The sequence below is a fragment of the Rattus norvegicus genome, chromosome X, assembly GCF_036323735.1.
Source record: "Rattus norvegicus strain BN/NHsdMcwi chromosome X, GRCr8, whole genome shotgun sequence".
Taxonomy (NCBI): Eukaryota; Metazoa; Chordata; class Mammalia; order Rodentia; family Muridae; genus Rattus; species Rattus norvegicus.
The window spans coordinates 116,376,900-116,393,595 of NC_086039.1; the positions used below are offsets into that span (position 1 = coordinate 116,376,900).

A 16,696-nucleotide genomic window follows, 5' to 3' on the forward strand; every position below is an offset into this window, starting at 1 on the left:
TTCTTTGGGCATATGCTCAGGAGTGATTTAGCTAAATCGTGTGACTGGTTTACTTTTAGCTTTTTCAGAGTTGGACAAACTGATTTCCAGAGTGCCTAGACCAGTTTACAAATCCATCATCAGTGAATGAGGGTTCCCTATTCTCCAAATATCCAACATTTGTTGGGTATGTTTCCTTGTTCTTTGTCATCATGACTGATGAGATCCCAAAGTACTTTTAATTTGAATTCTCCTAATGACAAAGGATGCTAGATGCTTTTCAAGATATCCCTCAGCAGTTTTTATGTATTCTTTTAAGAACTCTGTTCATATCTTGGAGGTGGTAGCACATGCCTCTAATCCTAGCACAGAGTTCCAGGACAGCCAGGGATACACAGAGAAACTCTGTCTCAAAAACAAAACAAAATAAAACAAAAGTTCTGTTCATATCCATAGTCCTTTTTTTCCTTCATCATTCTTTATATTTCTTCTTCTCTCTCCTCTCCTCCCAGTCCCTCCCAACCCTTTTCCTCCCACCATTTCCCCTCCTCTGATTCCCTTCAAAAAAGCGATATCCACCAAACATGGTATCTCATGTTATAGCACTCCCTAACTTTTTTTAATTGGGTCGTTTGGTTTCTTGATTCTTTGGGATAGTTTAAGATTTAATTTTATTATTTTTGATTGTACATAGCCATTATGTTGTCAACAGAGAGTATATGCACTTGAATGCAAGTGCCCTCTGAGGAAAGAGGCCTCCCATGTCCTGAGTCTGGAGTTACAAATGTTTGTGAGTTATTTGATCCAAGTACTGGGACCCAAACTTGAGTTCTCTGGAAGAGTAGCCAGTGCGCTGAACTGTTGAGGCATCTCTCCAGCTCTCTCCTTTGCTTTTCAATTCTTTGTATATTCTTCACAGTTGTCTATTGAACATGAAACTACCAAAGTTTTTCGCCCACTCTGTGAGCTTCCTCTTCATTCAGTTGATTGTTTCCTTTGCTATACAGAAGCTTTTAAGTCTCAGGAGTCCTTGTTTTTCAGCTGTTGCCCTTAGGAACTAAGTGAGTGGAATCCTAGCCAGAAAGTCCTTTCCTACATCTATGTCTTGTCAAGTGTTGCCGAAATGTTCTTAGAGTGATTTCATCCTTTTTACAGCCTAGCTACTTTACTTTTCTTTATTTGATCTGGTAGTCTCTATTTCTGACCCTGTCTCTCTGTGTCTCTCTCCATCCCTGCTGTTTCTCTCTTATTTTTCTCACTATTTATTCATTTATTTATGTGTGGAAATATTGCATGTGAGGGCATGTATGTACCTGGCGTGCACCATGTCAATATCATAGGGATATAAAATTACCTAGGATATTTAAAAGGCCATCCTCAAAATTCCAGTAAAGAAAGCTATTCCAGAAAGAAATCTAAAATGCTCCAATATACCACATTTTAGAAGAAGAGACGTTGAGACAGGATCTTAAATTGAAGCCTTAGGAGGCCTTGAATTTAACACAATCCTCCTGTCTCTACCTCCTCAGTACTGGGCTTATGCTGCCACTAGGCAGCAAAATGGCATTACTTAAAGTAACTTTCCAAACAGGCGTCATAAGAGCTAAAATATAAAGGAAGTCATTGGATTCCTGCAGTCCTCAGGAGATGGTTGGTAATGGTTCTTTCACTGAAACAATATTGTTTCCATCACAAACCAAAACCGATGTTGCAAGAGCCTCTGTATTAAATAAAATGAAAGGAAACAACAGTTTGGGGTACTGTGCTCTAAGATGTTGGTTCTTGGATATATTTAATTTGCTTAAAGCCACTTCTTCGTAATATTTGATGTGATCTGTAATGTAGCATAGGGAAAATTGGATGTTAACATTCTATTTTCTGGAAATTTTACTAAAATTGTGCTTGTCTAAATTCCATCTAGTGGACAGATGAGAATCTATCATTTTGTTTTTGTAACAAGTAACCGATATGACAAAAACTTTTCATTGAAATTCTTACATATCTCACTCTTGTATAAAATATGACCTGCAAATTAAAACTCTCCACTCGTTTCTTTCTAGTTTTCGTGGTGGCAGTGGTGGTATTGGCTCGCTTTGTAGCCCTTGATAACTTTAAACTCCCAGTGATGCTCCTACCTCAACCCCCAAATTCTAGGAATACAGATATGCGCTGCCATACTTGACTGCTTCTAGTCTTAGTAGTACAGAAGCAAGAATATCAGTATTCCTGACCAGGTAGAACACATTTTTATTTTGCTACTTACTAATCGTTTTACTTGCTCTGAAACCTGAGAGTTTTATTTGATGAAGAGAAAACTCCAGGAGTAGAATGACCACAAAAGAAGTACATGTTATTATACAGAACTGACAGCAGACTAGCTATGCGCGTGGTGTTTTAACCTGTTTATGTTGCTCTAATAAATCATCTTAGGCAGTGGTTCTCAACCTGTGGGTCACACACCCTTTGGGATCACATACCAAATATCGTGCATATCAGATATTTGCATCGTGATTCATAACAGTAGTAGAATTAGAGTTATGAAGTAGCAATGAAAATACTTTTATGTTTGAGGGTCACCGCAACATGAAGAACTGTGTTAATGAAGGCTGAGAACTACTGTCTTAGGGTAACACCTATGATTTCTGAACAATAGCAATTTGCTGGTCACAGTTCTAGGAAGTAGGACATCTCAGGAAGATGAAGCAGCAGAAGACAGACTATACAATCATGTGAAGACTAGCCATTATATATGATGTAGGTAAGTGTCCTCATGGCAGAGACAAGACAGTCACCATTCGCAATACCATTCACAGGGGCTTCCTCTTTTTGAACAAATCACCTCGCAAGTACCTGAGTTTTCAATACTATCATCTCGTTAACTAACTTTCAGCACTTGAATGGACAGTGGAGAAGTTACTAATATTCAGATTAGAGCATGAAATAAATATGCTTTGCTAAGAACATTACTGCCTATGTGCAAGCTACTTTTCCATGGAAGTAAGAAGATGAGATCGTAAGCAGTTTCTTATTCATGCTTTATTTCATAAGATTGGAGTCCACCAATGCTTCCTGTAAAGTCCTCTGGCTGCAATCATGGGCTATGTAGTCAGACACAAGACAGAGTCAAAGCTTCTATACAACCCAGGATTTGTTTCACTATACAAATTGATCTTGAGCAAGAGATACTTAGTCTATTAGTTCATGTTATTTTGTTGATTTGGAGTGATTTTTTTTCTTTGAGATGGGATATCCTTATATAAGCCTAGTTGGCATGAAACTTCCTATTCAAATCAGGATGACCTTTTATCAATCCCCCAGCCTTTGCCTCCAGAGAGCTTAATGCTTTTTTTTTTTTTGGTCTACTTGTTCTTATTAATTAAAAAATAAATCTTATATTAATTATTTGTTCTTTTTTACCTCTGAAATACCCTATATTTTAATGCCAACACCTTGGTAATCAGCATTTAATGCAGGTGGACGATTGATACTAACAGTCCATTCAGACCCAAGCGTGGAACTGAGAAGAGAGGTAAAATCCTAAGTACTGTTATAATTTGTGCTTTATTTAAGGTACTACACCATTTTGTGGGCTAGAAGTGCTTGCATAGTACAGTCCATGCATGCTACAGCATGAATCTACAGGTCAAAGGAAATTTACAGGAGTCTGTTCTTTCTGCCATTGGAGTTCCACACATCAAAATCATGTCACCAAGCTTGGTATCAAGTGCTTAAAGTCACTAAGCCATCGTACAGGCCCTGCCCATTTGTTTCTGAGATAAGATCTCATATAGGCCAGGCTAGCCTCAGAATGTCTATCATTGATGTTACATGCATTTAGTTTGTGTGTGTGTGTGTGTGTGTGTGTGTGTGTGTGTGTGTGTGTATGTAGATACATAGATATGAACACAGAATGGTGGAGGAGACCTTGTAGAAGTCAATTCTCTTTCACTATGTGGGTTTCTAGGATCCAACACTGTTAGTTAAGCTAGGAAACAAATATCTATACGCACTACACCCTAGAATTTCTATGTAGCCAGGTAGGGCATTTGAGTCTCCCCTGCCTCTATGTTCTGGGATGCTAAGTGCCCAGATTATGCATTGACAGTGATCAAAACTAGCATTTTGTTGTGCATGCTAGGCAAGCACTCTATCAACTGAACTATATCCCAAGCCCTATCACTGCACTTTCAGGCAAACTTACTATATAGCCTAAGACGGCCCAGAACTCATGATTGTCCTGCCTCAGCTTCACAAATTCTGTGATGATAGGGGTGCACCACCATGCAGGATAGAAATTTCTGTATACCCTATTTTTCTCACCTGAGAATAGGAATAATGTTTCTAATAGGGGAAGAATGATTACCATTAAACATTGCAATGTTTACAGAATTGTAGACAGAGCTTGTCATCTAGGCACATAGTAATAATAAATAGTGATGACAGTTGTGATTTGCATTTCCTCTCTGGCAAAATTTTACCAGTACATTTACATTGTTATTTAAAAGTGAAAAAGAAAAGGAAGCAGATGGCCATCTGCCAATTTGGTGTTGAAGATTTTAAATAAAAGCAAAGGTGCTCATTTGGATTTCATTAACTAATTATAGTTTGCTTTGTTGAAGCAGACTCTTACGTAGGCCAGGCTGGCCAAGAACTTGCTATGTAGCTAAGGATGGCTTTCAACTTCTAATAGACCCCTATGTGCCTCTTGAGTGCTGCTGAGATTGCAGCTGTCTCTACTATTCCAGGCTACATTGTTTTCATTTGTTTGTTTTGTTTTATTGTTGGCTTGTTTGAAATAGGGGCTCATTAAACAGCCCAAGCTGGCCTGGATGTCAATATGTAGAAAAGACTGTACTCAGAATCATGGTAAACCTTCTGGTCTGAGACCATAAAGGGTTGACAGTAGAAGCATGAGCTCTAATTTTAATTTGTTTCCTATCACGATCCAGTTCTTACATAAACACCCCTTAGGAATACTAATTTGTCTGATTGTAATGAAAAATAAAATTGGGAAATTTTCAAGATAGATGAATCTGAAAAATATTAAGTGGGGTGATCTAGACTCTGAAAGACAAAAGTTACATTTTATTTCGAAAGCAGATCATACCTCTTAATGAATATATGCAAGCTCATAAATGGGTATGAATGTGACCATATGCTATGAAGGTGGAAAGGGCACCCTTGAAGGGGGAGGAGGGGCGTTTAGGAAGGGAAGGAGAGGAATGTGACACATAAGAAAAGAAAGCAGAAAGGAAGGTGTGGGGAGGACACAAAGGGAGGAAGGGGAATCAGGGAGATTATGTACAGTGGAAAATAAACTCAAACTTTGTTTCAAAATGGCATCATGAAACCGAATACTTTGTATACTCGTTTTTCAAAGAACATCTAGGAACATATAATTCTGGAGCCAGGAGCAGTGACTGCAATCCGATACTCAGAAAGCTGAAAAAGGAGTGCCTCTGTACATACAGGCAAGCCTGAGCTATCTAGTCAGCAAGAGATCATCCTGGGCTACACCATGGAGACCATGTCTCTAAATCACAACAGAAAAACAAATGTAAAAAAAAAGAACTAGAAAAATAAAACAACTCTAATCTGGATATCTCACTAGGTGATAGAAGTCGTCTCTATGCCCAGCCCTTAGTTAGATCCCCAGCATCAAAAAAAGAGCAAGGAATGAAGAGCATTCTATCTGGATGGTCTTAGCTCAGATCATACTGAGCTAAGCAGAGTGATAAGATAGAGTGGCCAACCCTAGAGGTACCGTCACCTGTTACTGCTTATTCTTATCAGAACTTGGACTATGACACAAACGCACGCTTGCCTACTTTATAAGGATGCTTCTGTGTTACAACACGTGAATCCTTAAAACAGAGTTTATATGACCTGTATGCAAGGAATACTCGGAATGTATGGGCTGGGGCATAGCTCAAGGGGAGAACATTTGGCAACCATTCCCCAGAACCTGGAGTAGTCCCTCCTACCAGCACAACCATCATCTGGGAACACACACAAAAATTCCATTCCTTTTTAGACAAACACTGACGACTCCTGACATAAATATTTCATAGTCATCCGATCTTATTTCATATGCTATTCTTTCTTGAGGATTTCAACCTGGGTTTGATGGTCCTTTTACTTTCAAGTTATTTTTATTGTTTTTAGTTACGTGTGTGTGTGTGTGTGTGTGTGTGTGTGTGTGTGTGTGTGTGTGTTCCAGCCTATAGAGAAAGACATAGTCCCCACACTTGGAGATGGAATCACAGGTAGATTGTGAATCACCCAGAGTGGGTGCTGAGAATTGAACTCAACTTTTCTACAAGAGCAATGATATGCTCTTAATCACTAAGCCATCTTTCTTGCCCATGTTTATTTTTTATTTTAATTTTATATGGGGGTGGGTGATAGCTCACTCGGTAACATGTTTGCCATACAAGCATAAGGACCTGGTTTCAGAGTCCTAACCATTCGCATTGAAAAGCTGGTTCCCTCCCTCCCTCCCTCCTTCCCAGCTTCCTTTCTGCTTTAATGTCTTATGTGTCATATTCCCCTCTTGCCTCTTCCTAAATGCCAAGCCCCCCCCTCCACCATCATGGTGGTTAGCAACTACTTACTAAAGGGTCAGCCTTTAAAGCATGCATATGAGTAACGTTATCCAAACTGAACAGATTGAATATATATATTTAGGTATATATGTGGGATGTCAGGAGGCAGAGGCAGGAGGATCTCTGTGAGTTCAAGAGAAGCCTGGTGGACATGGCAAACAACAGTCCAGCAGGGCTACACTGTAAAACCTCTCTCAAACCAACCAACCAACCAATCAAACAAACAAACAAACAAACAAACAAACAGGCATCAATGGAAGGAGAGGCCCTTGATCCTGTCAAGGCTTGATGCCCCAGTGTAGGGGAACGTCAGGGCAAGGAGGTGGGTGGCAAACAAACAAGAAACCTCTAACACACACATACACCACCACCATCACCACCATCACTACCAACAACAACAATTAAAGAAAATGAGGTCATAAATTTGAGAGGAAGGAAGAGGTACAGAAACATGAGAGAGGTTTGAGGAATAAAATTATGTTTAAAATTTGCCTTAATTAGAGTTCTGATCATGGCCAAAACATAAATTGGAGATGAAAGGGGTATTTAGCTTAGCCTTCCATATCAGTGTTCGTCATTGAGGGAAGCTGGGGAAGGAACCAGGAGCAGGCTGATGCAGAGGCCACAGAAATGTGCTGTTTACTAACTTGCTTTTCATAGCTTGTGCCTGCATTCTTATAGAACCCAGGACCACCAGCTCAGGGATAGCTCCACCCACAATGGGCGGGGTGCTCATCCATCAATCACTAAGAAAATACCCTACAGGCTTGCCTACAACAAGATCTTATGAAAGCATTTCCTTAAGTGAGATTCCTTCCTCTCAAATGACTTTAGTTTTTATCAAGTAAAGAGCACAATATTATAATCTCAAAATACTAAAAAGTAATTTTTGGATTGTGGTGGTGGCACACATCTTTAAGTCCAGCACTCAGGAGGCAGAGGCAGGCAAATGTCTGAGTTCTAAGCTAGCCTGGTCTATAGAGCAAATTCCAGGAGAACCAGGGATACACAGAGAAACCCTGTCTTGAAAACCTAAAAACAAAAATATGTCCTTTAAAAGATATGTGCACGACAGAGATCTGGGATAAGGGAGGTACCCAAGAATCAATGCGGGTGACCCCAGCTGTGACTCACTACATTGGGGATATGGATCCTGAAGAAGCCACCTGCTGTAGTCAGATAGTAACACCAGTGGAGTGATAGAGACACCAAACCACACACAAAACTTTCAATCCAAAATTTATCCTGTCTTAAAGACATGCAGGCACAGGGGGATAGAGCAGACTGAGTGAATGACCAACCAATAACTGGCCCAACTTGAGACTCATCCTATGGGCAAGTATCAAGTTTTAACACTATCAATGATACATTGTTATGCCTGCAAACAGGAGCAGGTTGCCCTCTGAGAGGCTCCACCCAGCAGCTGACTCAGACAGACCCAGACAACCACAGCCAAACAGTGGATGAGCTTGGGAACTCTTATGGAATTACAGGAGGAAGGACTGCAGGGGATAAGAACTCCACAGGAAGACCAACAGAGTCAACTAACCTGAACCCTTGGGGTTCTCAGAGTCTGAACCACCAATCAAAGAACATACACGGGCTGGACGTAGGCCTCCCCACACATATGTAGAAGATGTGCAGCTTGATCTTCATGTGGGGCCTGAACTGGAGCAGAGGCTATCCCAAAAGCTGTTGCCTGTTTGTGGGCTATGTCCTTCTATCTGGACTGCCTTGTCTGGCCTCAGTGGGAAAGGAAGTGCCTTGCCTAATATTACACAGATTTGAAATGTCATGGTTGGGAGATAACCAAGGGGGCCTACCCACTGAGAGGAGAAGGGGAAGGAGAGAGGGAAGGAGTGTGGGAGGGAGGACTGGGAGGGAGGCAGTGAATGGGATATAAAACAAATAAGTAAAAAATTAAATTTAAAAACAGCTTTCAAGCATTTAAATGAAAAAAATCTGTGTACACTGGCACCTACTGGTAAGCTTGGAGAGAGAGAGAGAGAGAGAGAGAGAGAGAGAGAGAGAGAGAGAGAGAGAGAACCCTACTTACTCCTCACTGTCTATCCAGCTAGTCTAAACCCATGAGAGCTCATATCTATCAGGAAAAGTAAGATGAAAATGACACAGAGGATGAACACTGACCTACACACCGATGTACACCCACACAGAAACATGCACTCATGTGTGCACATCCACACATAGGTTTTTTACTACTTTGCCGGCCTTAGTTAAAAGCATGTGGCAGTTCAACCACTAACTAGGAGTGATCTAACCATAATACTGCTCAGTGTGTCCAGGGGAGGCTGTAGTAGGTAGACAGCTTTTCCTTCTGCTTGCATCCTTGTACCAAGTTGAGGCCATATCAGTGGTAAACAACCCAGCCAGCACACTCTGGGTGTCGATTTAACCAAGGCATGTCTCTTTCCTTTTGTTAAAGTATCATATTCCTTTTATATGTATCAAAACTCTTACTGAACAATGGGTTCCGGGTTGCAAAGGAGGATTTATTTTTGCACCTGTCTTTCATTCTTTTGTCCAGCAGTTGGCAAAAGCACACACAAGTGCTACCAAGAATTGTTGCCTGCCAGGGGGTGGGGGGTGGGGGTGGGGGGGTAGGGGGTGGGGGTGGGGGGTGGGGGGTGGGGGAGTTCTTATAGAAAGCCTTCTTTGACATTTTCCAAAGACATTTCCTCTCGGGTACTTAGACCAAATATCCAATTAACTTTATAAACACAAGTTATATTTTAAATCCTTGAACTAGTTGTCATGTGGTAATTAAGACTGTTCTAAAAATATCAAAGAAGAAACCTGTCATCTTTTTGCTATCAGAACTCTGCTTCCAGCTTAATTTAAAATAATGTTGTAACATTTATATTAAATCTTACTCTTGGTAAACTGAATTGACTTGTTTTTCTTTCAATAAATGCCAAAGAAGGGATCACACTAATGAAAAAAATGGACTATGTAGCTTCAAAAGCCCTTTTGATTTCTATGAGTTTAGTCTCTTGTGGTCGCAGACCCTCTACTGGTTTTCTGCATCATGGTTTGTAGCTGCATTTTGGTTTTCCTTGAGCCTGAGCTGTCTAATTGCTCCCCTCCCCCTTCTTCCCTCCCTGTCTCCCTTTTTCTCTCCCTTTTTACAGATTTATTGAGATACAATTCATACACCATATAGTTCACTTCTTAATTCTATAATTCAATAAATTTTTAGTCAATTGATAAACATATGCAAACAACATAATCAATTTTAGGATCTTTTTTTCATTAACTCTAGAAGGAACCCCTACCCCATAAGCTATAATTCCCTATTTTGCTCCAACTTTTCTCCTCTTTAGCAATCATTAGTTCCCCCTCCCCCTTTTTGTATATCTCATGTAACAAGAATCATATAATACATAGTCTATGTAACTGGCTTCTTTGTGTTAGCTTAGTGTTGCAAGGTTTTCTATTCATCCAATGTTGGCAATGTCTCTGCTTTTTTTATGTCATTTGCATATTTAGTAAATACAGACCCAAATATTGAAACGAGCATTTTTGGAGGAAGAGTAAATTGTGATAGCATTTTTAGATGGTGGTATATTTTTATCTCTCTCTCTCTCTCTCTCTCTCACACACACACACACACACACACACACACACACACACACACACACACCCTAAAACAAGAAATTCACCAAAACGTGATCTAACTGTGCTCAAGTGTTAAACAATGAAATATAACTGATGAATGGTTCCTGTTTCTTTAAGAGCCTGCTTAGTGATGTGGACCCTGAGAATCATCGTTATGGGTTTTAAAATGTACTTTACAATTTATTCTGAAGACTATTCACAGTATCTCTAGCAGACCTTTCTTTACTGAAAACCTCAAATATTTGAAAGTAAAGCTCCAATGAAGTTTTCATGATGAATATTTCACCAAAAAAGAATACTTTATAACCTAGATGTTACAAGATGATGAATAAGGACTAACATGTTCACCTACCTCAACCTCCTTGCAAGTTACAATCCTGTTCATGCTTATTCTAAAGCCAAAATATTATTTTAATCCTAGCACCTAGAAGATTCAACAAGAAGTAACATCTTGAGTTCCAGGATAACCTAGGCTTCAGTGCAAGACTGGATTTCAAAAAACAAACAAACAAGGCCAGTAAGATACCTCAGCTGCCTAGCCTAATGATGACCTGAATTCCATATCTGAAATCATGTTGAGAGGAGGAGAACCGAGTCCTGGAAGTAGTAAACTAAATTCCATAGGTAGTCATTGTGTGTATGAACTAGAACGCACACTTGCTCTCCTGAGTAAACATACAGAAATAATTAATCACACATATTCCTAGTAGATTTTGGATGGGTTGTTTTGTTGACCACAGTGGTGAGTTGATAAAGAGAACGCAATTTTCATTCTGATGCATTTGGGCTGCTTAATGCAACCCGAAATCTGGACAGAGTTAGCAATGCAATAATAATAATAACAACAACCACTATTATTACTATTATTATTATAAAATAAAACCATTCTAAACATAGTGACATATGTCTTTAATCCCAGCACTCAAGAGGCAAAGAGAGGAGGATCTCTTTGAGTTCTAGGCCAGGCAGGGCTACATAGTGAGACCATGGTTTGTTTGTTTTAAAGTTTAAAACCTAAAGATATAAAGATGAAAGTAAAATGTAGTATGTGACAATTAATTAGATAGACATCATGAAATAATTAATAAGGCTATATCAAAAGCACCACAACATTTATCTAAATAAAAGGAAAATATTCTGTAACTTGGTATTAAATGACTGTAAGACAAGAATGTTTTGTTTCTATAGTAAGGATAGCCAATATAGTCCCCACCCAACACTGGAAATCTGTAGAAGTTTCCTGAATTCCAGTGGATGCTAAGGTTCCTTATAGAAAATGCATTTGCACCTAACCTATGTGAATCCAACACTGTTCTTTAAGTCATTGGCACGTGACTTAAAATACCTAATACTATGTAAATACCTGGGAAATGGTAGTTGTATTATTTAGAAAACAACATTGACAAAGAAAAAAAGTCTCTATGTGGTCAGTAAAAGATAAAATAAAAAAATATTTTTTTGGCCACAGTTGACTGAATCAGGAGGAGGCCTGCTACCCAGGGTAATTTATCTTTTCAATAGATTAAATAGATCAATCTTTTTACCCATTGATGTTATCAGGGGTCCTTTATTTTGGGCAAATCCTTAGCTTTTGTTTTGCAGATAGCGACCTAGGAGCCCTGAAGGAAAGCCCAATCCCCAAAACACAACTCAAACCCCCTTTTGTTTTCTTCCTAAGAAGACCTTTTTACTTTTGCTTCTTTTTAGCCTTTAATGCTTTACCCATTTTGCAAACCTCCTTGAGCCTCTCCTCACAAAGGACCCACTCTCGTGGGGGTTTCAACCCTATTATTTTTATGCATTGTTTTTCTGATCCCCACAACACGCCTTTAATATGTTTTTATCTTGAACTGTTTTCTTATTATTTCACTTGTGTTAATCTTGCCATTGGTTTAGTAGTAGATAACTAACTCCTTGTGCTCTGCAAATATTCTTTTCCTATGCTGCTTAGGATAATTTTAGGACAGTACCTAACAGGCACTTTATTTTTTTTTCATTACCTTAGATTACTTTATTATATCATTACGAATTACATTTTTTTTGCCCACTGAGAGAATAGTTTATTCTATCTCAAGATTAGTTAAGATTATTATTTTTTTTATTAACTTGAGTATTTCTTATATACATTTCGAGTGTTATTCCCTTTCCCGGTTTCCAGGCAAACATCCCCTCCCCTTCCTTATGGGTGTTCCCCTCCCCACCCTCCCCCCATTGCCGCCCTCCCCCCAACAGTCTAGTTCACTGGGGGTTCAGTCTTAGCAGGACCCAGGGCTTCCCCTTCCACTGGTGCTCTTACTAGGATATTCATTGCTACCTATGAGGTCAGAGTCCAGGGTCAGTCCATGTATAGTCTTTAGGTAGTGGCTTAGTCCCTGGAAGCTCTGGTTGCTTGGCATTGTTGTACATATGGGGTCTCGAGCCCCTTCAAGCTCTTCCAGTTCTTTCTCCCTAACAGACACTTTAATAGTAATAGATGGTATTCACGCACTCATTCATTCATTCATCCATTCAGGTAGTTTTTGGAGAGGAATGCTTTGCCCAAGCTGGACTCAAACTCTGATCTCTCCTACCTTAGGGCTCAAATAACTGAACTCACAGGTGTGTGTTGACATGCCGAGCAGCAAGTGAATATTTTAACATACAAGGAAAACAAAGGGCACAAGGACATTTGATCTCTTTTCCCTCAATTTATTTACTCACTTTACATCCCAATAGCAGTCCCCCTCCTCTCCTCCCAACCCCACCCTCATATCCCCCTCTCCATTCCCACCTCCTCTTTTCCTCTAAGACGGGAAGACACTCCATGGGTGCCACACTTGAAATTTTAACATACCCAATGATGGACAGTGACTTCCTGTGAAGCTATAGAGTATAGAGCTAATGTTGGTTTACAATGCTCAAATCCTTTCAAATACATTTCGATGACTTTTGCTTTCAGTGGAATTCTGAAACAGCTGTAGATAGGTCTCACTGACTTCTTTTTGACAAAGTCTTTGTGATACGACTGCTCTTCTCAGCGGACATTCGGACTCAGAGCAACCTTTACAGCTAGAAAACTATTCCCTAAGTGCCTATTCAAAAAATTAGCATCCATATTCACATATGTGTTTATTTTGAGTTGGAAACATAAAAAACAATCCTCACTAAGCAATGGGAATGCTTATAGAAATTTTTACTCCCTGGTTCAAAAATTTAAAAGAGGGGGTTGGGGATTTAGCTCAGTGGTAGAGCACTTGCCTAGGAAGCGCAAGGCCCTGGGTTCGGCGGTCCCCAGCTCCAGAAAAAAAAAAAAAGAAAGAAAAAAAAGAACAAAAATTTAAAAGAACATCTCAGGGCTACCAAGATTTTCTCCTTGACCAATATTTTAATTACATGAGAAGCAACATGTTAAATAGAAATGTAGAATCAAAGGTCAGTCCAAGGAACAAATTCATCATACAGAGAATACAATTATTATGTAAAACATAATTTTAAAAAATAATGAATTCTGGCTTGAAAATAAATTATGAGGTAGATACAATAAGTTGACAATTAAGGCTCGTACTGGGATTAGGGTTAGAACTCAAAGCCTCAAATTCAATGCCTAGTAAACATGGATCACACACACTCACACACATACTCACAAACAGACATATATACTGACATACATACACATACACACACATACATACACATATACACACATACACATGCGTACTCACACATACACACACATACTTACACACACATACTTACACACACATACTCACACATACTCATACACACACACATGCACACACATACTCATACACACACATGCACACACATACTTACACACATACTCACACATACTTACACACATACTCACACATACACATGCATACTCACACTACACACACAATACACACACACACACACACACACACTGTTGGGGTAGAAATCTCAGCTTGTGTCTGGACAAACCACACCAGGCCAACATGGTTCCATGAAGAAAGGTTTAATGAAAGGACAAGACAAGGGAAAGGGGGGAGAGAGAGAGAGAGAGAGAGAGAGAGAGAGAGAGAGAGAGAGAGAGAGAGAGAGGAAGAAGAAGAAGAAGAAGAAGAAGAAGAAGAAGAAGAAGAAGAAGAAGAAGAAGAAGAAGAGGAGGAGGAGGAGGAGGAGGAGGAGGAGGAGGAGGAGGAGGAGGAGGAGGAGGAGGAGGAGGAGTAAAAGAGGAGAGGAGTAGAGGCCTGCCATGAGCACCTAGAGGGAAGGGGGTAGGGGAATGGGGAGAGAAGGGACAAAGCAGGAAGAGGGAAAGAGTAAGAGAGAACAAGAGCAAGAGCCAGAAGGTGAGGAGAAGGCAAGGAGCCCCTTTTATAGTGAGTCAGGCATACCTGGCTGTTGCCAGGTAACTGTGGGGGTGGAGCTTAGACAGAATGCTAACACATACCAACATACATACATACACACATTCAAACACACAAGCATACTCATAGTCATACATACACACACTCACACATGTACACACATACTTATAAACACACACACACACACACACACCATATAACTTTAAAACCAGTTTGATATTGAGCTGATCAAGATTCTTTTAAGATTTTGTCATATAAAGTTTGTGGAATCAAATCACATTGTGATAACATATAAAAAGAACAGTACCATTTTCTTATTTTATTTATGAGTTTTAAACTTTTTAATATTTATTAATTTATTGCAGCAACAGGGGGTGGCACATACCTTTAATCTCAGCACTCGGGAGGCATTGGAAAGTGGATCTCTGTGAGTTCAAGGACAGCTAGGTCTATAGAGTGAGTTCCGGGACAGCCAGGACTATACAGAGAAACCATATCTCACCACCACCACCCTCTGCCTCCCACAATATAAAAAGAAAAAAGATTATTGTGTATGTCATGAGCTCAGTGGTTTGTGCTATAATATGCCCATAGAAGTCAGGGAATATCTCTCCTTCCACCATGTGGGTCTCAGGGAACCAAGTCACGTTGCTGAACTTGGTAGCAATCACCTTTGCCATGATCTTGGGCCATGATCTTGCCAGACATTTTTTAATTAATTATTCTTTATATTTTATTTTGTTTTGGTTTTTCAAGATATGGTTTCTCTGGGACTAAAGACGAGCACCATGACACCTGGCTAATTAATGTATATTTCATAATAAAATAAAATATAGTAATACAAAATAAAAACTAACAAATACATCAGAACAGAACAAAATAAACAAACAGACAAGAACCCTGGGAGAGTGTCTGAGAAAAACTTTGACTCCTAACCTGTGGACTGGATTGAAAAGGTTGGGAGAATGGAAATATAAAAGTAGAAAGGTCAAAAGAAAGGTCGAGTGGACAGAGTGAACACCTAAAAAGATATTGGATCCTTTTTTTTTTTTTAATTTAGAGAATACTTTATTAGTTTTTGTAATCAAACCCACGTATATAAGACCTTACATATTTAATACAGTGTGTTACCCCTGTACAAATGGAAAAAACTTAAGTTCAACATTTCTAGACCAATATGGCTGTTAATTTCTGTACAGTGCCAACTCAACACAGTAAACGGGGATACTTTTTTCGAAAGTTGACAGCACAGGTAAAGTTTCAAAAAATTCAAATTATATATCTGTATATATATATTTATATTTATATAAAAAGACCAATAATAGCAGTGTGTTATGCATCAACAGCAGCAACAGCTTTTCCAGGTTCTGCAGTCATCTGAACAAAACTGTAGAGACATCCAGCACACTCCATTAAAAAAAAAAAGTAAAAAAAAAAAAAAACCCGAGAAAACAGCACAGTTCTGTTACTCTTGTGGTACCTGGCACCATTTTTTTTTAAAATTAGCTTCTCAATCATCATCTGGAAAGAAAACATTCTGAGCAACATCATTAAAAACAGCTCTGATAAAGCACGGTCACTACTACGTATCATAAAGCAGGTACAAGCTATTTTACATCCACAGAGGTATGATACAGTACTGTCCTACATCTATAATACTAGAGGATACAATTTAAAAGGCATTATTTGAGACTTGATTCTACTTTTCCAGCAGAGGGCCCAAAGGATGGTGTGACACAGCTTTGTAAAGAAACATACTCTAGACAGGATTTCCTTTCACTAGTGGCACACTTCTAAGGGTTCATTCTCTCCATGAATGTCAGCTAAAACCGTTATTAAAAAAATGAAATATCCCTAGAACAAAACCGTATAACCACCGGATTCACATGAAGATGACCTAGTGCAGACAAGCTGGACCTCACCTTACCAACAAGCTATCAAATCTGTTATGTTAAAACAGTGAGACCTCCAAGGAAGGAGATGCCAAGTAGTGCTTCAAAGCTTCGGACCACAATCAAACACAGCATCCTTTTCAACAGAAGCAGAAGCTCATCTGAATATGCTCATGGATGCTGACATCAACATATAATCATCTCCTCACTCATCCAGGAAGAGGGGGAGATCAGTTACTACTGTACTTTATTG

The 16,696-nt window shown here is 39.3% G+C and overlaps 1 non-coding gene across 1 annotated transcript; it reads right to left on the minus strand.

Annotated features, from left to right (window-relative positions):
• Window positions 1–9,030: 9,030 nt before the first annotated feature.
• On the minus strand, window positions 9,031–9,156 carry LOC120099514 (small nucleolar RNA SNORA40). The gene has a single exon (XR_005498675.1). It is a non-coding gene; the product is annotated as a small nucleolar RNA SNORA40 (small nucleolar RNA).
• Between the last annotated feature and the right edge of the window lie 7,540 nt (window positions 9,157–16,696).